Raw genomic sequence first — 24,440 nt, forward strand, 5'->3', positions numbered from 1 at the left:
TTTTCCCACTCAAATGGGTTATGCGGGGCCTGGCTACCAACCAAAAGTTCACCTCTTGCTATTGTAGGCGAGGGTTTCGATGGCCTCCCTAAATCCGATGGTTGCTCGCTTGATTTATGGGTTTTTGATTTGAACTTCTTTGAGAACTTGGGGCATCCCCCCTCTGCCCACTACCAATTCTTTTCCTTTTATTTGGTGCTGTTCTAGGTCCTGTGGCAGTCGCTGGCTCTGGCTGCACTAAATGCCCCTGCGGGGTGTGGAATTGCTAATAAGATCGTGTTCTCTGTTTAAGGTATCTGACTCTGATACAGTCGAAAGATCCAGCTGATTTGGAGGCTCTAGCACATCAGACCTTTCCAGGTTAACCCCTATGGTGCGTGGGCTGGGCAGTGCTTTTGCAGACACAACACCTTCTGCACACGCATCGATGTTAGCGGGGGAAACTTCCAACGCTAGTGGTCCCAAGGAAGAACACTTGCGATTTAGTGGTTCTAAAGGGAGGCGGCGCTCTAGATGGCAATTTCTTTTTCAAGAACCGAGTATGCTCGGGTGATGAACTGGTCAAGCGTACCACTAACGCAACCCTCCCGCCTACCCTTTCCAGAGCGTGTGGACATTGACATGAGCAATATTTTTATCAAGAAATGACTCAAGGTCCCGATGATACAACAGTGAGATATGATGCAGAAGTCAGTGCAAGTTATCCAAATACCTTTTGGTTGTTCCAAACAATAGAAGGAAGGTTAGGGGGTAGCCCAGCCCGGCATACTCCGGCCTCCGACAGCCACATACGGCCCACCCTTTGCCCAGGCTTAGCCCGGCGCAACCCGCGCACGGCCTCGCGGGGCGAGGGACCAGGCGGGGCTTTATGCTCTTCCTGGCGCAAGTTGCAGTTGCGTCCTTGCCCCAAGGGATCCTGGGTCTTGTAGTCGCCAACGGGACCGGCGGAGCCAAGCCTGGCCGGTCGATGAACAGGAGCGGTGAAGCAGGGGGCGGAGCCAAGCCCAGCCACAGGTGGAAAGCGGGAGAACCAGAAGTCTCTGCACCGCCCCACACAGCGTAACTCTACCAACGAGGGACTCAGTCCCAGGCTAGGCTTTATGCGCCTCCTGGCACGTGTTGCAGTTGCGTCCTTGCCCCAAGGGATCCAGGGTCTTGTAGTCACCAACGTGACCGGCAGAGCCAAGCCCGGCCGGTCGATGAACAGGAGCGGTGAACCAGGGGGCGGAGTCAAGCCCGGCCACAGGAGGAAAGCGGGAGAACCAGAAGTCTCTGCACAGCCCCACACAGCGTAACTCTACCAACGAGGGACTCGGCCCCAGGCGGGGCTTTATGCGCCTCGTGGCGCGTGTTGCAGTTGCGTTCTTGCCCCAAGGGATCCTGGGTCTTGTAGTCACCAACGGGACCGGCGGTGCCAAGTCCGGCCGGGCGATGAACAGGAGCGGTGAAGCAGGGGGCGGAGCCAAGCCCTGCCACAGGAAGAAAGCGGGAGAACCAGAAGTCTCTGCACAGCCCCACACAGCGTAACTCTACTGGTGCTTCTAAAATACGCCTACCACGGTGTACCTAACGTAGGTCTAGTACGAGGGAAGAAGTAAGTGAGGGGTAGCTTAGTTGCAGTATTCTTTGCCAAGAATCTAATCCAAGAATTCTCAAAGGGTCTAATCAGCTCCGTACCTTGGTTCAGAATGTAGGACGTCTGGTATCTCTCTCTCAGGACTCGATTTCCCAACAACCCGCAAGGGTAGCTTGGAAACACTGGAGCTGGATTTCTCGGCAAGAGAAAAGACAGCGCCTCTCTCAGTGCGTCTGGTGGAGGGTCGGCTTCCTTTGGCACTTGCTGCAGCGAGATGCGTCAGGCAAGTAGATAGTCAAGTAGATAGTCGAACTGCTCTAAACCACCGTGTGTTTGCCTGGGCAAGTGTGGGCATATTTATGCCTTGAAGGTGCCGAGTTTGACGTAAGGTTGGACATAATAACGTCATCAAAGACTCAGTTCTTTGAAAACTCCATGAGTTCTTGGACACATTAATATTCAAGCAAGGGGAAGTCCCTGACTGCTGAAGGTTGTTTTTTCCAAGAAATCGTTATGGATTTTCGGAACTAGTGGAAGTAGCCATGCCGTATTTGGACTGCATAGGCTAAGTCTAAATATGGTTATGATTTCTATGCCTATATAAGGATAGGGTGATTTATACCTATACATGGGCATGAATCGGGAGAATTACACTAAGGTCCTCAAATCCTATACAACAATATCATCAGCATATAGTGACAGGACTTTTTCACCCCTAGTAGGACAACCTTTATCTACTGATAATTGTGATCACTTTGTTGAGCTACACAATGTTTTTTTTGATGAATTAAGAGTCCATATGTCCAAATTGCCGAGGAAGAACCAGCAAAATGTACGCGTGGGATGCCATGGAAAACTTTGGTATGACCATGCTTGTAAAATGGCTAAGAGGAAGCTCCTATATGCGATTAAAAGTAAAACCCAAAATGATGTTAGACTAGCCAGGGAGGAGTATAAGCGAGTCCAAAGGGTATCACAGAAAACATGGGAAGAGTCAATTTGGGCTGATATGTTGTTTGCTGCAAAACACAATGATAATGTTGGCTTTTGGAGGTTGGTTGCAAATGGGGGACATGCCGGTAGACCTGTGAGGGACTCATTCATTGATGAAATGACATGGGTGACGCACTTCTCCAATTTGTACAAACCGTATGATAATGGTAAGGAAGAGGAGCTCCCATGTCCACTTCCATTACCTGTGTGCCTCGATTTTACTTTGGAAGAAACATATAGGGCAATCAATGAACTAAAAAATAACAAAGCCCCCGGCCCAGACAAAATATCGGGTGACCTCTATAAACATGTACCTGAAGTTTGGGCACCCTATATTAATCGTTTGTTTAATGCTTTGTCCATAAGTTGTAATTTTCCTGATAGTTGGCGTGCAGCAGAAGTTGTCCCGATTTTTAAAAAGGGAAAAAGATCTGTTCCCTCTAATTACAGACCTATTAGTTTAATGGACATTCTGCAAAAACTCTATGCCAAGCACCTACTATTTAGGATAAATGACTGGTTGGAGGAGTCGGCCATACTTTCCAAATTTCAGGCAGGCTTTAGGTCTAAGACCAGCACGATAGACCAGGTCTTTAGATTTTGTTGTCTGTTTTGGAAGTATGTTCATATTCGGAAAGGTCATTTGTATGTAGCCTTTATCGATTTGAGGGCGGCATTCGACCTTGTTCCTCGCAATCTGCTATGGAGATCGTTAAACACAGCCGGTCTGCCAGAAAGTCTCTTGGTCCACATTATTGAATTGCACGCTAGAAATCACGCAAACATCAGATGGGGTCCGAAAGGTGAACTGACGCGTGACATCCCGATCAAGCGTGGTGTCCGACAGGGATGCGTCCTGGCCCCCACCTTGTTTTCTATTTTTGTTAATGATGTGCCTGATTATCTTAACGCTTGCAATAACGATTCACCACAACTGAATGGAGAGAGAGTGCCTGCGTTGCTCTTCGCGGATGATACCATCCTAATATCCCAAACCAAGAAGGGCCTCCAGGCACTCTTAAACTCCTTCAGCAGCTACTGTGTGACCAAAGGGCTAGAAATAAATGTTGATAAAACAAAATGTATGGCTCTAAATCCTATTAGACCGGATAAAGGGAACCTGACCCTGAATGGGGAAACTCTGGGTACTGTGGAGAATTTTACTTATTTGGGGGTAGTACTCGATTCTAAGCTAACATGGAAGGCACAAATCGAGAAAAGTAAGGTGTCATACGCCCATAATGCAAAACCTATAATCTGTAGATTGAATGCTAGTACAAGTAAAAGTATAACTCCCGTACTAGAACTTTTTAAATTTAAAATTCAATCTGCAGCCTTATATGGGGCTGAGATATGGGGACCTTGGGCCAGGGACAGTTTTCAAGGCCTCGATAATAAATTTATGAGATCAATTGTAAAGGTCCCAACCAGCACACCACTAATACCTCTCCTTCTCGATTTGAACTTCAAACGAACCGACCATCTAACTATCATAAGACCGCTAATGTTCTGGATAAGGATTTGGTCCACTCCGGAACTGGTAGATTACAGAAACGGTCTTCAAGAAGTATTGAATTTAGATTCTTTCAATTCCCTTCGATGGTTCGGGCATGTTAAAAAATGGTTCGACAATCTGGGGTTGAGTGCGTTCTGGGATAACCCAGAGAATCTACCAGCTCTTGCTAAAAATACGGTAAAAAGAGCATATTGGTGCTTCATGAATGACAGACATATTCATGATAGTAGAATCGGCACCCTAACCAAACATTTTTTAACCTTCAAAAGCGAACCATGTTTTGAATCGTTCTTGGACGAAATAGAGCCTCCCCTTGCCAAGACTCTCTTCCTGAAGTTCAGGTATGGGAACCTCATGCTGAATTCCAACATTGAGCGTTGGACAAATAAAAAACTGGACTGTCCTAATAGTACAAGTGAGAGATGCTCTATGTGCTCAGATTTATGTAAGGAGAATGAGGTCCATATGTTGTTTATATGCAAAGCATACCTGAAAGCTCGAAAAAGATGGCTCAAACCTATGTGTGCTCTTCTAGGAACTAGATCTTGTCTTACAGCATACAGGATCCTAAAAACAAATACTGCACAGTTCATTGTATTCAGTACCAGTAGGTTTCTTTACTCAGTTTTTATTGTCCGAAAGAAAATGGGACAGGTGCTTTGAAGATGGATAGATTTTAAATAGTGAACTTTGCTGCTAAAAACTGTATTTGGTCGCTGAATGAACTATGTTTTTGATTTATCTGGTGAGAATTAATCTTATACCCTATTATTGTAACTATTGTCTTAATTGATTTCACGCATGTATTATGTTCTAAATGTATGAGCTAATGAATGTATATATGTGTGTCTTTTATGGCCGACGGCCGAAATAAAGAAATAAATAAATAAATAAATATAGTGATACTGCATGTACACCATCTCCCAATGGGATACCCCATTCAGCACCCTCCTCTCTAAGCAACACAACCAGTAGTTCCACCACCAGGGCAAACAACAGTGGGGAAAGAGGACACCCCTGATGGGTTCCGCGCCCAATCGAAATGGGTTCGGAAATATAGATGCCTGACTTCACTCTTGCCGTTGGTTGTGTGTACAGCAACTGAATCAGGGGAGGAAGCGTCCTGCGATGCCCAGTTTCCTAAGTACCGAAAAAAAGAAAGGCCACTCCAGGGAGTCAAACGCCTTCTCCAGGTCCAGCACCAGGCAACCCGTGTGCGACCAGCCACAGAGGGAGTAGCTGGCAACCCTAAAGAAACAGCTGATATTTAGGAATCTGTCACGGGCCAGGACAAAGCCATTCTGGTTAGTGCCCATCAGCAATGGTACCAGCACAGCCAAGAGGTCAGCCAATACCCTAGCTAATGTTTTATAGTCCGTGTTTAGCAAGGCCAATGGACGGTATGATCCATGCTCGGTTGGGTCTTTATCTGGTTTGGGTAATGATACTATTAGTGCTTCCCTCATAGAGAGAGGAAGGATGCCCATGTCCAAAGCTGTATTATACAGCACCTGAAGGTGTAGTGTCACAACATGTGATTCTGGGCAAATCACTTAATCTCTCCGTGCCTAAAATGAATGTGTGTCCGTCCTCATGTAAAGTAACTGGTGCTATGTAAAGCGCTCCGATACCTGTTTCGGTTCGGGTCTAGTTCGCGCTATATAAAACTATGCAAAAAAAAAACCAACATCCGCATATGCGTTGTAGTAGTAGGAGAAGCGACCATCTGTGCCTGGGGTCTTACCCGTCACCAACGCTAGTATCACTGTACCAATCTTCATAGGTGTGATGGGTTTGTCGACTTCTAGAGTTTGTTCTTGGTCTAGTACAGGGAGCATTAGATGGGAGAGGACAGTGGCCAGCTGAGTTTTGTTAGGTATATATTTGGACATTATGAGGGCTTTGTAGTGGCGGGTGAGTTCTGCATGTATTTCTGCCAGCATATATAGCAGCTGACCTGTCACAGTGCGGAGGGCCATTATAGGCTGGAGTGTTTGGTCCTGCCATATGTTACCCTATTAGGCGTCCCGCCCGGTCTGAGTATGCATGTACCCTGGCCGAGCGCGCTGCATTGTTAATGTTTTGCAATCGTTCCAGCAATTCTGCCTCTAACTTTGTTATGTTTCCCCGTCCAGTTGCCCAGCGTGTTTCTAACTGCACCAGTTCACTCTCGCCATTGCCCCCTCTAATTGTTTATGGATGTTCCAGTTAATGCCCATGCATTTGCCCCTGACAACCACCTTAAACACCTCCCACTCCATCAGCATGTCGATAGTCGATCTCGCATTGTGTTCAAAGTATTCAGCCATGGCCTCTCCCACCGCCCCATGGAATGATGCATCCTCCAGGGCCATGGGCTGGAGGCACCAGGTGGGCACCAGCGGGCGAGGTGTGTCCCATGACAGGCTCAGTAGGTGGGGGTTATGGTCGGAGTGCTTACGACCAAGCCCACTCTCCAGTCAATGCCCATGTGTAGGCCATGTGGAGCCAACTAGTGAGAGTATATTTTTGTGTGGGGTGACGTGTCTGCCATAAGTCTACCAATGAACAATATCTGAGCCATTTGCACAGTGTATGCGCATTATTTGTAGATTGTATACCCAGCAATGGGGGAAAGGAGCGATCTAGTGATGTATCAGTAATGGCATTATAGTCATCCCCTATCAACCACGGGAGGCCACTCTACCCAGCCAGGACTGTCGATAGCAAACGGTAAAACTGTGCCTGTTCTGTGTTGCGGGCACATATCTCACCCAGTATCAGTGGGACCCCATTGAGGCGTGCTTTAATGAATACAGACCGCCCATTCTGGTCAGTTTTAACTTCTTCTGATATTAGTGGGGTCCCCGCCTGCACCCATATCAGTACTCCTCTCGCATATGAGGAATAATCAGTGGCATAAACCTGTCCCTCCAAGAGTGCTGCAGTCACCCAAACTCGAGGTCAGTCAAGTGAGTCTCCTGTAAGAGGGCAATGTGCACCGTTCTGCGGCTGAGGTAGGAATAGACTGAGCGGTGTGATGGTGTCTCCATTCCCTTCACATTCCATGTTAATATGTTTGTAGATAACATCGGCAGTATATCCACATATTCTTTGTGCCATCCCACCCCTCACCTACTGAGTACCACTCATATTGTTGATTCACAGATATTGGAGCACAGAGGACATGACAGTACTGCTCAGTAACTAGGTTTTTAACAGACCAACTGACACAATTCAGCATTCATAACCATTATAGAGCAGATATGCAACAGGCATCTGCCCAAAGCAATGTGTCAATGTATGGCAACTGTTTCACTAACCCAGTTATAGAGTTGGGGATTAGCAATAACACACAAGTTTGGGGGGAGAGAGTTGGAAACTTTTGTGATCCTACACTCATTTGACTATTAGTGCACAGAACAGTCCTTACTAAGACAGCCACCCACAATCACGGATTCTGCCCTCATGCGCACATATGGCTATGTCTGCTTCTGTGTCAGTATCTCCTTTGCCGCTGGCGAACATCTGTCGAGGCGCAAGCAACTGGGGGTCGGGAGTCACAGGTCAGTCTCGCACCCCAAGTAGTGTGAAATCTGATGAAGAGTGTTTGAGACTCTAGAGAAGGGGGTAGCCTCAAGTAACATACGTTATGAAATCAGATGATGTGGTCGGCAATTTGTGACATCACCTCTGATTGCTACAATGTATCAGATTCTGAGGTGTGCCCCGTGATGGACTCTTCCTCGCTGGTGGACTTCTCCCCGTCACCACCCAGGTCCAAGACTTGCCCGTTCAGAATGAAGAGCTGCTGCTGTATGCATTGCATTGCACCTATTGGTGTGTCCCTATTTGCCCAGGTTCCAGTGGCGTGTCACTCCAGGATTACATTCCAGCTCAGTGGGGCACGCCGCCCCAGCCACGTATCCTGCTCATTCCATCCAAACTGCTGCGTTCGCCGGGTCTTCAAAGAATCTAGTGGTTTCTTTATCCACCACCCTCAAGCGCGCAGGAAAAATCAGGGAACATTGTACATTCAGTTCACGATGTTGGTGCTTAATAGCCAGGAAGGAGTGCCTTTGTCCCTGTACCTCTACAGTGTAGTCCGGTAACAGCCTCACCACAGCGTCGTTCACCTTGAGCTCCAGTCTGAGGCACGCTTCATGCAATATACTGTCCCGCTCCCTATAGTTGAGCAGGCGAAATAGGAAAGCCTGGGAGTCGCTCCTGGTGGCGGCCTTCTTTCAGGGACCTGGTGTGCTCTCTCAACCACGAACTGGGCAGATAAGTTGGCTTGAGCCATCCATTCACGCAGCCAGCCTTCTGTGTATTTGACCGTATTCCCCCTTCACTCCTTCAGGTAGGCCCACGACGAGCACATTATCACGGCGTGATCTGCCTTCTGCAACCTCTGTCCTAGCCTCCAGTGCAGCTATATTGCTAACCAGCGCCTGTAGTGTGGGGGAGTTTTCCCGGGCTATTGGCTGCAGCTCCTCCAGTTGCATCTTGGTTGTATGCTGTCTGTCGGCATGACTTTGTCTATTTTGTTTTCTAGTGATACTCTCTTGTTCTCCAAGGAGGCCCCAATTTTCTCCACCTCAGACAGCACACAATCCAACTTGTCGTTCAGTGCTGTGTCCACTTGCGGGGGCTGAAGCTCCAAGTCGCAGTCCATGTGTGTCCCAGGAGTTTTTGATGGTCCTCCCGGGTTGGGCGGGATGCCAGACCGGTGGTGGCCATGACCAGTTGTAACGCCGTGGACATTCGGCAAGAAAGCTGAAACCTTACGGTGTGTGCGTGTATGCTGCTACTAGTATTGGCTATGCCCTTTGATACAATTCCCTAAAGGAAAAACCCAGTGTGGTCTGTACAGGTCTACAGTGTGCCTGCCAGTAAAGACACCCACAGCTATCCACTCAGGGGTCCCCCAGTCACAGGCTGCATATTCCGTGTGGTACCACCCGTGTGCGTCCTACAATGGTGAATGCTTGGCATGAGGTCCCCATTGAATCATATTGGTAATGAAGCACAATAATAGTACAAAAAAACAGGTCTTGAGTTGGGGGGGCATTGAACACGGTGTACTCACAACCACAGTAGCAGCGACACTGCCCCGCCATATCCTTATCCACAAGCGCAGAACTCCAAGACCATCATACAATAGCCCCAGTTGATTAGATAGGGAGTGTCTAGCGCTGTAGGGCCGCGTGAGTAGGGCACACACTTGTGTTTTGTGCTATGTGTGTGAACAGCTTTAATTGGTGTCCTTGCGCCCCTGTGCTGTGTAAGAGCAGTAGATCAAAAAGACCCCCAAAGTGACCAGAGAACATGCCATAAACACGTAACTTCCATTTAGTAATACTCAGTAGGAGTGAGTTTCCAGGAGACCTGCAGTTCGCTATGAGGCAATCCGCACCACAGTCCTGTGTGGTGCGAGTGGAGTGCTAAGTAACTCGTTGTGGCCCTCGTTGCCGCCTTGGACCAAGCTGACCCACTGATAAAGTTCAGTAGACGCAGAATGTCTTGTATCTTTTAACTCTGCCTGCATCAGTGGGTAGCAACCAGGCCAGCAGCCTGAGTCCAATCCGACCCCTGGGCCACTGCACCCAGATAGTCCCCAGCTCCAGAGTGAATTTGCAGTTACTGTGTCTCTTCCCCCCAACTTCCAGCCTAGGCCCGATACGGCACCCAGGCTGGACCGACGTCCTTCTCTCACTCAGATGTCCCCACCGCAGTGCGCTCCATTAGAGTGGCCGCTAGCCTGGGCCCAACCCTACCCCGAGTCAGCACCAATGCAGTTATGCCAGGTAGGCCACCCCGGCCACTACCTGATACAAGGGTGGGGGAGGGTCTGGGGGAGGGAAGGAGGAGTACACCTCCAATAGGGCTTACCTCGTCAGCCTCATGCCTGCAGGATCCCTGCTGTGGGGGGTATTTGCCAGGGCCCGCAACCGCACCAGCTAGCAGCTCACACTGGCACTGCCAGTTCTGCCAGGCTCTTTCACCGGGCATCCTCACCGACTGCAGCAGGCTAGGCCGTCCCAGGCCAGAGGCCACAGTGTGCCTCACCCAGCAACACCAAGCGCCCAGCACACGGGGGCATCCCGCCTGGATTATCCAGGGGTAGACGGCTGACACCGCCAGCAGGGCTCCCCCTGTCACAGCAACCTCACCGCAGGAGATGGTAGGGCAAGCAAGGCCGCAGCCCCCAAGGGGCCGGTCAGTCCTATGTGGGCTTTGTTAGGCCGCAGAGGCCGCGGGGCCAATCAGTGGCAAACAGCCCCCACGTTGTAGCCCACAGCATCCAAAACCACACACAGAGGGCAAGGAGGTCTTTCCGATCATCAGATGGTCGTGTAGAAGGCAGTATGGGTGAGAATTGTGCTGGGGAATGGGCATTTGAGATGGAGCTTTAGTTTGTTGCGTTCGCCATCGGGTCCATTTGGCCACGCCCCGAGGTCTGTAAACTCCAATAATAAGATAATCACTCCTCAAAGCTTAGTATGTGGTGCAGAATTAGAGAGCCGCTGACCCAGTCTATGTGCTAGTTGTATATTTAAGACAATGGAAGGAGTCAAACCCACTAATTGCAGTATCAAAGATGTAAAGAAAGAAACTGAATCTTCTCCCTCCATACCCTGGGAAAGGCCATAAATGTGCAGATTGTTGTGTCTGTTTCTGTTTTCTAAATCTTCAGTGTTTTTTAGTTGAAGGACCCCTTTTTTCAAAACTGCAGTTTTATTTGTCTCATCCTGCAAATCGTTAACTCACTGTTTCATCACAGAATCCCTCATCTCCATGACTGACCATTTATTATCGCGAAGGTGGACCTACAACAAAAGAGCGAAGTGCCCTCATTTCCACCAATAAAATTTCTATTGAGATAAGAGAGGGTGTCGTTTAAGGAGATGGAGGGTCTTGTTTGAGTCTTTTGTTTGCAGCAGAAGATGTAAGTGGTTTTGTTGAAGTGATAGACACAAATTCAGAATGAGAAAGAGTAGACACCATGTCATCATAAGGAATAGAGTTCTCCAAGAAAGGTGTATTAGATGACAAAAGTGAGGTCGAGGTGGCAGGTGACTATAGTTTGGTGGAGAATTGGAATTTCTTTACTCTGCCCATGCAAACACTACCAAAAACTACCAAGAGTACGGTAATGTCGTTATGATGTAGGAGGAAACAAGCTTTAAGGAATATGTGAGAAGCGATGTTATAAAACAAAATAGAAGAAAACATTGAGAACATTTAATGGAATAATGCCCTCTTATAATGAAAAGCAGCAAATAACAAAGCCTGTTGCCAAATAATATTTCCTTAGAAATATGAAACTAGAGAGAATGCACAGAAAGTAATTAATTAAGACATGAGGGGAGCATTCGCATCTTGGCGTTTGGCAAAAATATCGAAAATGGCAGCGTGATGTAAAGAGCGTCATCGCTGATGCAGAATGAGGAATTGGTGCTCCGCCGTGAAATTTGCGGAGACGCCTCTCCCGCCTCTCTAGTGTCACTGAGGCATGGCTGTTATGTCCTCACTGTGGGAGCAATAAAACCACATTGTATGAGAGAAAGGGTTCCTTTGAGGTGTTAAAGCAATGCTCCGAATTTGAAATACCGAATTAACCATTCAGGTCCTAAGTCCTGCCTGGTGCCAGGTCACACCTATTTCACCACTGCAGTTGCACATAGGTGGAAGTTGGTGCTTAAATATAGAGACTCACGAGGGCATGCCACAGTCCTCAATGGAGGTCCATAAACAGGGTTAGGATACAAAATATTGTCTGTTCACAGAAGGGCAGAAGGAGTATCTAATGTAAGGTCTTGCATTTGTCTTTTATCATAAATAAGAGGCCACATTTGATTTCGACAAAGTCAAAGAGCCCAATCTTACAGGGATTCAAATATATTGATTGAGTTATTATCCAAGTATTCTGAATTGAAATGTATACAGTAAAGGAAGTGGTAGACAACAGGAAGAGTGGCCAGCTTGTTTCTTTAAATTATTATTATAGGGTAATTGACTAGAATTTATATGAAGTCTGAGAAGAAGATTAAAAAAAGCGTGTCTAATATTTTGACTGAATGCTTTTCCCTTTGAACCACATATGAGAACAACTTTAGGTGCACTCATCTGTGTGGTCTCCTCTAAGCAGCACTTAAGAAATTGAGGAATTTTAGTGGTCCATTCTCTGATAACCTGTAAATAGGAGACCTGTATGCAGTAAATAATCTCTTGCATCTAGTTTGATGGCTTCTGGGTCCTCACTAAAAGAGAGTATAAAAAATAGCCCACCTTTTTTGGCTCTGTCATAGGCACGTTTAGAGAGACAAATCTTGTATTTTCATGCTTTCTGGATGCGAAATGATCTATACCAGATACCTTCTATCAGAAATCTCTGTTCTTTTTCCAGGTTAATGATTGGTAGTCAAATAAAACCCATTTCAGACCGTGTCCAGCTGCAGAATGTTGATGTTTCAAGCTGGCTAGTTGCACTATGTGCTTTTAAACTTTAGAGAAACGTTCTTGCATTTCTGTTATCTGCATGAATTTGATATTATCCCTGAGGAAGAGGGAATCAGATTTATCTAAATATGTTCATAACTTCATTGAGAGTATGCAGGTAATTGAATGTGCTTCTTGGAAAATACACACATTAAGGCGTGAAGAATATTGCACAACTACAAGTCGCACACCTATTAGTCCATAAGCGTGTCTCCCATGGCACCAGTGTTGGATGTGCTGTACTCTTACAGCTTTGTTATAACAAAGAAGACTTCGTACAAATGTTTCAAATGTTCAAAAAAATCTGTATTTCAATCACTTTTCTTATTTCTTTTCATGTAGCAACAATCCTTTTAGTTCCAATGCATTTCGGTGTTTACATACACCTTCATCAGGGAACGTCTACAAGTAAACAAAAATATGTACATTGTATCAATCTATATGATATACTTGTTCATTAACGCACAGTTAATCGTATATGCTAGTCTGGCTTAAGAAGCATGCTCGATCCCCCTTAATAAAAAAATGGTCAGCGTGCGTTACACTAATGTTTTACGGTGATTCTAATCGGCCCCAGTTGTTAAACCGGATTATCTCTACTCGTTTCTCTGGAACTGAAAACACTAAGTTTCAAATATCTCTTTTAACCTCTATTAACGGATGGGGGCCCCTTCTCTGTTACCGCGTGAAATTCACTCTAGGCGTGTATGTGTCCGCCATCGCTCACCTTCGTTGCTGAAAAGTGTATCCCGCTACGCTGCGCGGGGTCCTGCTGCTATTGCGCTCTCACTGCTGTGAAAAATCAACTGACGCCGCATACCTGACGCATGCGAAGAAAACTTTAACATTCAATGACTTCTCAAACTGAAACCAATATAAACGTCGAGGTTAATCAGGACTCCTAGTCGTGTTATTCATATGCATGTTAATACTGCTATAAACTGAATATCAATCGTGATAACATATGAAGGTACATTAAATCATAGATAGCATGTAAATTCAGTTCTGTCATTTAAACCATTTGGCTTAAGGCTGCAAAGATAATAAATCCAATGATTTTCTCTCTTTAATAGATTTTTTTGTTCATGGCCCCTTCTTTTCTCGGTATCACTTCCAGTACGCAGGCTCTCAATTGGTTCAAGTTGTGGCGTTTCTCTACAAAATGTGTCGCTACTGTGGATTTAGATGAGTGAGTTCTAATATTGCTTTTGTGTTCGGTTAATCTCACCTTCAGTTTTCTTTCCGTGTGTCCCACGTAAACACTTCCACAAGGGCATTTTAATAGATATACCACATTGGTGGTATCACATGTAGCGTTGACTTTAAGGGGTATTTTGTGTCCTTTCATGGGGTGACTGATGTTCGTCCCCTTAATGATGTTGTGACAATTCGCACAATTTAAGCATGGAACCGTTCCTTTGTATATCTGGTGCTGGGTTGCCTGTTTAGATTTCTTCAATAATTCTCCAATGTTTTTTCCTCTCGAATGTGCAAATAAGGGTTCTTGATCAAATATACCGTTAAAGTCTGATTCCATTTTTACTACTTGCCAATTCTTATGTATGATTCTTTTGAATTGAGTGCTTACGTTGGAAAATTTACTAACACATGTTATGCGTTGAGTTTTAGTGGCAGCTTTATAAGTCAACAACTCTTGTCTGGTTTTCGTTAGTGCTCTTGTCTTGGATTTCTGAATCATCTCCTCTGGATAGCCTCTTATGGAAAATCTGTTCGCCATGGTTTGTAGTTGTTCTTTGCATGCGTCATCCTCGGAGACCACTCTCCTTACCCTGAGAAATTGTGTATACGGAAGGTGATTTTTTAATGATGCAGGGTGGTGACTTGTGTATTGTAACAAATTGTTTCTGTCTGTGGGTTTTCGGTATAGGTTTGTTGTAATATTACCATTATTTAGTGTGATTTCTACATCAAGATATTGAATGATGGTGTCACTGATGTTCCATGTGAATTTAATTCTGTCATTTCTTTCATCTAGGATTCTCAATTGTTGTTCCAATGATTCCTGTGTTCCTTTCCATATGATGAACATGTCATCAATAAATCTTATATATGCTAGCAGATGTGTAGCCCACTCTTGGTTGTTGTAAATGTGTTCCTCTTCGAAAGATCCCATGAATAGATTTGCGTACGCCGGTGCGGCGCAATTTCCCATGGCCGTTCCATTGAGTTGGATGAACCAGCGTTTGTCATAGGTGAAGTAACTGTTCATGAGGGTGAATTGCATCAATTCCATCAACAAGATTTGAAGGTTTTCTGGATAAGTGCTATGTAGTAGAGCCTTTTCAATAGCTTCTAGGCTGTGTATAGCGTTTTAACGTCTATAGTGGCCAGAATGCAGCCTGCTTCCATTTTTACTCCTTGTAACTTTACCAAAAAATCTGTCGTATCTTTGATGTAAGATAAGTTTTTGGTTACCAGCGGTTGTAAATGTTTATCTATAAATTTCCCCACTGGCTCGTGGATACTCATTTTGGTGGATACGATTGGGCGGCATGGGGGGTTTTGTAAATCTTTGTGTACCTTAGGTACTAGGTACATGGTCGGGCTCTTAGGATTCTCCTGCGTTAAATATCTTTTGGTTTTTTCATTGATTGTGCCTTTATCTGTAGCTTGATTCAGGATCATTTGTAAAGTTTTACGGATTTCCTCCGTTGGATCTTGGTCTATCTCCATGTATGTGTTGGTGTCTCCTAGATGTGTATTCATTGCTTTTTCATAGAATTCTTTGTTCATTATCACAAGTGCCCCTCCCTTGTCTGCCTTTTGACATATGATTTGTTTGTTGTTCGCTATGCTTTCAATTGCTCCAAATTCCTTTTTAGACATGTTTAGATTTTTAACCCTTTTGTTGGTATTGATTTTATTGATATCCTGTTTACATAGGTTTTCAAAGATATCGATCATCTTATGTGATGTTGGTGGCATATAGGTGCTTGGGGTCTTTAATCCTTTCAATTCATCTTCCTTTGGAGGTGGTTTCTCAGTTATTACGTTCTCAAAAAAATGTCTCAATCTCATTTTGCGTGTAAGTTTAAAGAGGCTCACCTCTAGCTCTAGTTGGTTGGTGTGAGTACTCGGTACAAATGACAATCCACGTTGCAGAGTGTTTATCTGAAACTCATTGAACTTCTGATCTGAGATGTTTAATACTAGGTTCTCATTCATTTTTAATGTTGTTTCTTTCTTTCTTTCCTGGTCGTTGCGTTTCTTGTCTGTGGCTGATTTATTTCTTTTGTTTTTGTTGCGTCCCCTCCGGGGTCTTCTATTTCTATGTGGCCTGAGCCTAAAAAAGGCTCCGAAGTTGTAGGTTTCTCTGAGGGTAAGTTTCTTGTGGATTCTTTAGTGGGTTTTCCTTTGTCTGTTCTGTCACTTTCCGTTGATGAAGTGTCTGTGTGAGACGTGTATTGTTTGGTTTGCCGCCTTCTGGCGTAAACTTCTGCCCATGTGTAAACTTCTTGTAATTTGTAATCGAGGGTATCCCTTCGGTATTTTCTAAGTTTGCGTTCGTTAACTTCCTGCGTATGGTGAACCAATTGAGCATTGATGTCTTCAAGGATTTTTTGTAACTGTGCACGACCCTTTCCCAGAATATTGCACAACCCCAACAGCGAATTTACGTATGTGCTCTATAATTATGAGTAAACACTAGAGCCTCCTTACGGAACGGTGGATTAATGGGAGCTCTGGCCATTACAGACAGCTAACTGGAGCTGAGAGGGTACTTACGGCCAGATTCATCAAACAAAAATCCGGTCGCAAAGGGCCAGGGGAAAGCCATTCCTTATTTTCGATTAGCAATTACCGAATCGCAAATAAGGAAGCAGTAGAAATCGCAACAAATATTGCGATTACTACATGCATCCCGTTTTGCGAGTCTTTAATAGCGATTCCTTAAAAATCGCTATTAAGGACTCGCAAAACGGGACTTTGATGAATCTGGGGGTTACTCTCTTAGTCAGGTTTTACCTGTTAGGAGCACACGCTGCTCATCTCTGATGGGCAGTCAAGAACATATTTATAGGCCAGAAGGTAAAGCATTCAACAACATCCATGTGATGTGTTCAATGTACTTATTTCAGTGGCAGAGGTACAAATAAAATAAACAGTGATGAAGTGTTTCCTCTAGAAGAAAATATCTTTAAAATAGCTGACAACATCAGCACTCTATATTGGGTGATGATATGCAGCTAACTTGGGAATTAATGGGCTTTTTCGCTCTGTGCAATGCAGCTGTTCAGGGTCTAGTTTGAGCACACGGCTTTAATGTTACCCAGTCAAGGTTCATTTGTCTGGAAAGGAATAAAACCTCAAGTAGTATGATAATAATACTGATAAACAGGTGCTTGAACATAAGGGGGCCTGGTATATTGAGGACAGCGTCTGCAAAGTTTGGCAAGACTGGCTGATGCAATTCACCAGGCGATGATCTACAACTGTAGGTAATGCTAGCAGGACATAGCCATGTATCCTGCAATGTTGCAGGTTTAGGTTTACATTTTGATGATGGCTTCAGCATACTTGAGTATATTGCTAGGTATAAATGATTTTCTTAAAACCGCCTCACTGAGGCGTTCATTTCTGTGATACGTATATTACAGTAGCCCTGCAGTAAAGCTTATACTATTCACAATTGGTTAAATAAACTAAACAGTTCACTCATAAGTATTAATGCAAACCCATAGTTGTATCATGGTCATTGTACCCACCCCTAGTAACGTAGGAATTTTAGTGAAACAACTGATTGTTGTGGATTGGTGTTTCCCACCAGCAAGTGCAAGGGATGAGCTAGTCTGAGATTTATAAGGGATCCTCAAGATGCTTAATGAAAGTTTCACGGAGTGTCTATCGTTTGCCTGTGTGAAGTTAATGCTGAAGTTACAGGGCCTCCTTCTTCATACAATGCCTTTGTTAATCAAAATAGATCGTGGGATAGACTAGAACCTCAGAATGCAGAATGCTACATTTTTAAACAATAGTGTAGTTATAAATCCTGAGTATATTGTATATATTAGAAGTTATTATACTTTTGTCAATCCCTAATTATTTCAGCAATGTATTGCTTTATGTTGGGAAAATAAAGGAAAATGGGCGCATTGCTTTCTATTGGAAACATACATGTAAATGGTCTCAACCAACGATGTTTTAAGTTAGAATTCTGAAGCGTGCAGTAATTGATTGGTCGTAAAAATATGAAGCAGCTATAAAATTCTATATACCTGAATGGACTTTACAGTCGATTGGTAATATTAAATCACGCAATAAATTTAAATAGATTGTAGTTGAGGACCATCAAGATACAATGGAGTAATTTCCACACCAAAATTATCCCAGATGTTGTGTAGATGTTGGTGTGGATGTTGGTGTGGATATTGGTGTGTGCAGTAGAAGACTGTGACACTGAAGAAAACATTTCAGAGAGTGGAACATTGACTGAGTCTGAAAGTTAGAGATAAGCATAGACAGGATGAATAGCTTGTACAAAAACAGGATGTCATTGAATGTGGCTGGAAGAGATAAAGATGCAACACATAAGAGCTTTGGAAGAACTGTCCAAAATGAGAAGAATTAGGCAATAATGCTGAAGTTTATCATTATAAAGAATAATAGCTAATGTTGGTCACTGGTGACATAAGGCGATACCACTATTAATAGAGATCTAAGTAACATCCCAAATTCAGATAAATCTTGGGTTGCAGTTGCAAGCTAACTGTTTGGTGGCTCAACAGATGAGCCTCCTTCAAAACTATGTTCCCCTTGTAAGGCTAATGAACTTTTGATTCATTATGAGCAGTTGGTGAAATTAACTGCAAGCTCAGACAATCACATCAATTCGGGCAGCTGGCTGGCCAACTAATACAACATGAGACGGTCCCAAGTGGTAGATTATTTTTACTGCTATCATTATATGAAGTTGTTGTTGAAATTGCTACTTCCCTCGAAGAGTGGATGGGTGCACACTCAGCGGCACTATACACTCCCAGGTGATAGTGCGCTCTACACATCTGCATAACATAATGGTTGGACATGGTCCTCTCTGCAGGGTAGACCCCAAACGTTTTTCTGCCTTCACCTTACCAATGCTAACCAGTACTAAAGTGTTTGTGCTCACTCCTGTAATCTTGGTAAAATTGCTATAACCCAATTGGCACATTTAATTTACTTATAAGTCCCTACTGAAGTGCTACAATATGTACCCAGGGTCTGTAAACTAAATGCAGCTAGTGGGCATAAAGCACTTATTGTGCCACCCACTTAAATTGTCCTTTAAAATGTGTCTAAGGCCTACCATTGCAGCGTGTGTGCAGTTTAAATCTACAATTTCACCTAACAAAATAAACCTTTTGCCAGGCCTAAACCTCCATTCTTAATACATATAACTCACCCCTAAAGTAGACCCCAAACAGCCCATATGGCAGAATGTGTTGTATTTTAAATGTTGACCATGTACATTTAAGTTTTACATGTCCTGATAGTGAAAAAGTCTTAATTTGTTTTTTGCTGTTGTGAGGACTACCTCACCCATATGCTTTGCTGTGTTACCTTATTACATTTAATAAGTGATAACTTTTGTTTGAGAACAGGTAGAAATGCCTTTTTTTGGCCTCAAAAGAATTGTAATTTAAAATTCTCTTTAATCGTAACGTCGAATTTTAACTCACAATTCTGAAAACAACACTTTTAGAAAGTTGGTATTTTCTTGTCCTAACCATTTGATGCCTGTGTCCTGGTTCACATGACTGTGATTAGCATGAGTTGGTCTTTGTGTATTCATCCCAGACAGTGAGGCAAAGGGGAACTTGGTGTTGGCAGGATTGGTCATCGCAAACACAAGGAGATGATGAACAGAGCGCTGAAACTTTTCAGACATTCACCCCCAGTCACAGATCTGAGTTGAATCCATCATCATTCTTTAGCTCACTTCGCCACCTCAATTCAGACCCAGCTATATGCAAGTCAGTCTTGACACTGTGCCTCACTTGTGTTTGCTTTGTTCGCCCTAAGTTGACAGGGTATGCTCAGACGTGGGTCCCTTGCTCACTTTGCCACTGGATTCAAGCTAACCTGGCTGATGAAGGGTGTTACCCAGAAACCGGTACCAGGATACTTTTTTCCGGTTCATGGAAGACCTGGCTTGGCAGTTCAGGCCGGACTGTTCCCATGAGGCAAAGGGTCAAGACTGATTTGCATATTGCTGGGTCTGAACTGGGGTGGCGAAGTGAGCTAAAGAATGATGATGGATTCAACCCAGATCTGTCACTGGATGTGAGTGTCTGAAAAGTTTCAGCGCTCCGTCCATCATCTCCTTGTGTTTGTTTTGTTCTCCCTAAGTTGGCAGGGTATGCCCAGACGTGGGTCACTTGCTCACTTTGCAACTGGATTCAAGCTAACCTGGCTGATGAAGGGTGTTACCCAGAAAACAAACCCAAGATGCTTTTTTCCTGTTCAGGGAAGACCTGGCTTGGCAGTTCGGGCTAAACTGTTCCCATGAGGCACAGGGTCAAGACTGATTGGCATATAGCTGGGTCTGAACTGAGGTGGCGAAAAGAGCTAAAGAATGATTCAACCCAGATCTGTGACTGGGGGTGAGTGCCTGAAAAGTTTCAGCGCTTCGTCCATCATCTTTGTGTGTTTGCAGGATTGGTCATCCTGCCAGGATGTGTGGGGCAGAGCTTGACATGCATTTTGAAGGAGCTGCCAAAGCAAACACAAAGAACTTCACACTAGCCCTTGGAGCCTGGACAGGGAGGAAACAAATTCCAGACCATATGTGGGAGGAATCTCTAGAAGTGTCTTTCATTTGAAAGCTGGGACCAGGTATAAAAATAAAACCCTCATAGCCACTCTACAGTTCATTCCTGAACCAGCAGAAGACCCCCAGAAGGAATGCCTTGTACTTTGTCTTGTACTTCGGAAGACTGTCCTGCTGCTACTTGAAGACTGTCCTGCTGCTCGAAGCCTGCCTTGCACCCTCAGAGGACTGCTCTGCTTCTTGAGGACTGCCCTGCTGCTTGATCCAAGGACTACCATTATGACTCCAAGGGCTAGTTGGCTGGCCTCCTGTTCGGAGCTACAGGGATATAAAAAGCTCCAATAACCTTTAACCCCCACCTGGATCCTGCCTGAAGTTATTCCTGCCCTCAGAGTCATGTGCTCAAGGTGCATCATCGTTCAGCCTCACTCCTAGGTAGCCCCCGCACCATTCTTCCCCATAGCAGCAAATCCTGTTCGCAGCTCCTCTTCAGATGGGTATCCAGCCATGTGGAGTGCTTGTTGACTACAGCCTGCAGCTCCATCCCACTGGAGATTTTCAACTTACAAAAAAGAGGCTATGTACGTACATAGGAATCTTTCATGCAACTTCCTCCAGCAGCTGCCCGACAATGATGCCTTCTTGCCAGAAATCAATGGTTGCCCTCCCTTACTGAACTTTATCTTCTCAGACATTTTTCTCTGAACTTTTTTCTAATTCAAAAGGTAGGTCCAGATCTCGAATGTCTAGATACCTACAATTGGTGTTTTGGATCTTTTATGCTGTAGTTTTTAGTAAAAACTTTGAAAATTGATAAAACCTATGTTCCGCTAATTAGATATTTGTCATTATTGTGTCAAATTATTTATTACATATTTTTCTATTTTTCTAAATTGGTGTGGGATATTTTTGTGTTGTGTTTTCATTTTATTACTGTTTGAGTGCTTCATAAATACTTTACAACTTGCCTCTAAGTCAAGCCTGACTGCTATTGTGCCAAGCCGCCAGAGGGTTAAGCACAAAATATTTTACTAGATTTTATGGTTCACCCTGACAGGGATTGTGATTTCTGCTTGAGAAGGTTTCTCACCCCCCTCAACCAAAAAAACAATTTTCTAAAATAACATAAAACAAAATAACATAACAGTCAGTGTGCACAAATGAAGCAGGAGGGCCTAAACAATATTCCTTACTTGCCGTGATGTGATCTGGCAAAATTATTAGCTAGGATCTTAATAAGACAACTACATAATGGTGCAAATGTCTCTGATATTTTCTGTTTTGACTGCCAGAAGTTGTAGTGGCTTACCACTAACACACGGTGTGACTGCAATAGTTGCTATGGTAAGACGTTCTCTTGAATCTGTGTGTCTCTGAAGCACTGTGTTAGCCTTAGGATGGTGTTACTTAAAGTGGATGCCCTCAGTAATTTGATTGTGGTTATTATTGAGCAGTTTAGCAGCACATGAGCATCTGCTAAAACTAATGAAACTCCTAATGAAAGAAACACCAGTAACCATGGGGTTAGGCAAAGATTAACAACAGAACATTTAGGGCCTCATTACAATGTCAGTTGGGAAGCCTCCGAATGACACCGTCACCGAATCGGGCTCTGATTGATTCGTGGTCAGCGGTTCCTCTCGACTGATTACGATGCTTCCAAACACCATTTGTAAGGACTCCTATTGACTTGTATGGGAGCCTGTGTTCCGACAGACAACACAGGCTCCTATGGGGGTAATGGGTGTCTGTGGAAAACCATGCACCCTGTGGCAGGCACCCCATGTTGCTTGCCACACTGTGCATGGTGTTATAGGGGGTCCCTTGGGTACCCCTCGACCCCAAACAGGAGGCCTCCCAAAGAAGGGGGGGCCTGCTAGGTGCCTGCAAAGTCAGTTTCTGACAGCCTTTTCATGTCGGACAGACCGATTGGGAATGATCAAACAGTTCCCCTACCGACTGCAAGCATCGTAATCGGTCGGGTGCCTTTGTATTCAGACCTACTTGGGGGGATGGGTTCCGACTCGGTCTAGGAGAATACGACTGTCGGTCGGAGGCTTTTCGACCGACATCATAATGTGGCCCTTAATGTACAAAATATGCCTGAGAAACCTTAAAGAAAATAAGTGAAAATTACCAAACGCTTGCATCTAGTTTGTGGGATTGGAAGTTGCTGGTAATATATTTTGTGTCAATATCTGTGTCATGCACTCACATCTCCACACTCAACAAGTGAAAGAGTGATACTGCAAACTACCAGGGAGTGTGCATGTGCAGAGAAAAGAAAGGTTGGCAGTGCATGCGAAGTGCTGGAGGCGCTACGACAAAGGCCTAAGTACAGTCATGAAAATTAGAGGTATCATGAAAACTCATGTTGCATGCGAAGTTTGCAAGTGATGGCAGCCATTTTGAAATCACATAGGTTTCTCATTGTACAGAAAAGATATAGATAGATTGGTGCTGCAGCCAGCACCTTAATGTTAGAATTTGGAAATTGCTTTGGGATCATCATTTGGAATCTAGAAGGTCTAAGCTGGATACAAATACGTGTGTCTATGGAGACTCAAGCTATTTTATAACCACAGTGTCAGAACTTTACTTTATGAATTATAAACTCATGTTTATTTCATAGACTATTGCTTGACTTGAGAAATGGGAAGGCTTCTTATCACTTCAAACGCTTTGATATATATTTTCTTATATGCACATATTGTGTTAAGGAAGTGATATGGGTTTGGAAATTGATTGCATGTAGCCCACATGGAAAGCTTTGTTCCAATGTGCATTTATTACAATTGAAGTTATGAAAATACTATCTTGAATGTATGTATTTCCAAATCAGGGCACGTTTAGATGAGGAACACACGATAATTCCAAACACTTTAAACAGCTGCTATAAAGATATTATTTGTGTTTTCGTTTTTGGAAAACTCAGACTTCCATTAAAACTAAAAGAGTAGAAAACACAGACATATTCTGAAGGTATATCACGAATGATAAGACATTAAAATTATTCTCTTTATTTTTAAATAACAACCTTTATTAGCTAAAGGCAGTGTCCAGCTGAATGACCAGTCAGAATAATATAATGATAGCTAGTGTCTCTGTTTTCACTCTTATCCCATTCCCCTTTGCTCAGATCTACTGCTAACCAACATATTAATTTGTGAAGCGTTGCTGTGGATTTGGAGCGGTGTTGAAACATGTATCATTACAGTCGGAGTCGGGCTACAAGGTTGGTGCTTTCTTAAAGTTATGAGACAATAGAGTTCTGTATGATTTAACAGGAAAATATGCTAATGTTCAAAAACTCTGGATTAATTAAAGTAGAACGAAAATTCGTGTGTTGTGTAAATCGGAAGGCATGTAATTAGTATGTAATTAGTGATACTAGATATAGGAAAGTCTGGGGTTTAAGATACCAGGAGATATCACTAGATGACAAAATGTCATGGAAGGCTATGATTGGAGGCAGCAAGAACTTCTTGTGAGTTACTTACTAGCTCTTTGAGTGACAGTTTAGTTCAGTATTGTAGCCTTGTAATAGAGATGGCTTCACCAACGTGAGCTACTGGTAGCTTTCCAGGTACATGTAAGTTGCTTGTTCCTTTGTGCATCCCAGCCCACTAACTGGAAGATTTTGCTTGGCCGAATTAATATATGTATATCAAGATTTGTGACAACATTTTTTTTATTTTTAGAACTCCAAAGGTAATGTTGGAAAAAAAGATAGTTGATTTTCCAAAATATATTTAAAGCTATTTCAGTGATAAATCACTTGGTGTCATTTGGTATTACTAGTATTATTACTGTCATGTTGAGGGTGTTGAAATTAATACTGTGATGTATTACTCCGGTAGAGATATTACAAATTGACAAAACTTTTTTTATGTTACTGCTGACAGTCATGCTTGATGCACTGAGGTGATCATTGGTGCTATTCTTGCGACCACCTTATGTATGCACTTAAGCATGGTATAACATAAGAAATACAAAATATGTAAAACAAGCATCCCAATAAAATGTATTCACCTGATAATAGACAAGGGCATCAATGTTCTAGCAAGCATCTAAATACCTGCAAAGCCATGACACTTGTATAG

This window comes from Lissotriton helveticus, chromosome 1_1 (assembly GCF_964261635.1).
Source record: "Lissotriton helveticus chromosome 1_1, aLisHel1.1, whole genome shotgun sequence".
Classification (NCBI taxonomy): Eukaryota; Metazoa; Chordata; class Amphibia; order Caudata; family Salamandridae; genus Lissotriton; species Lissotriton helveticus.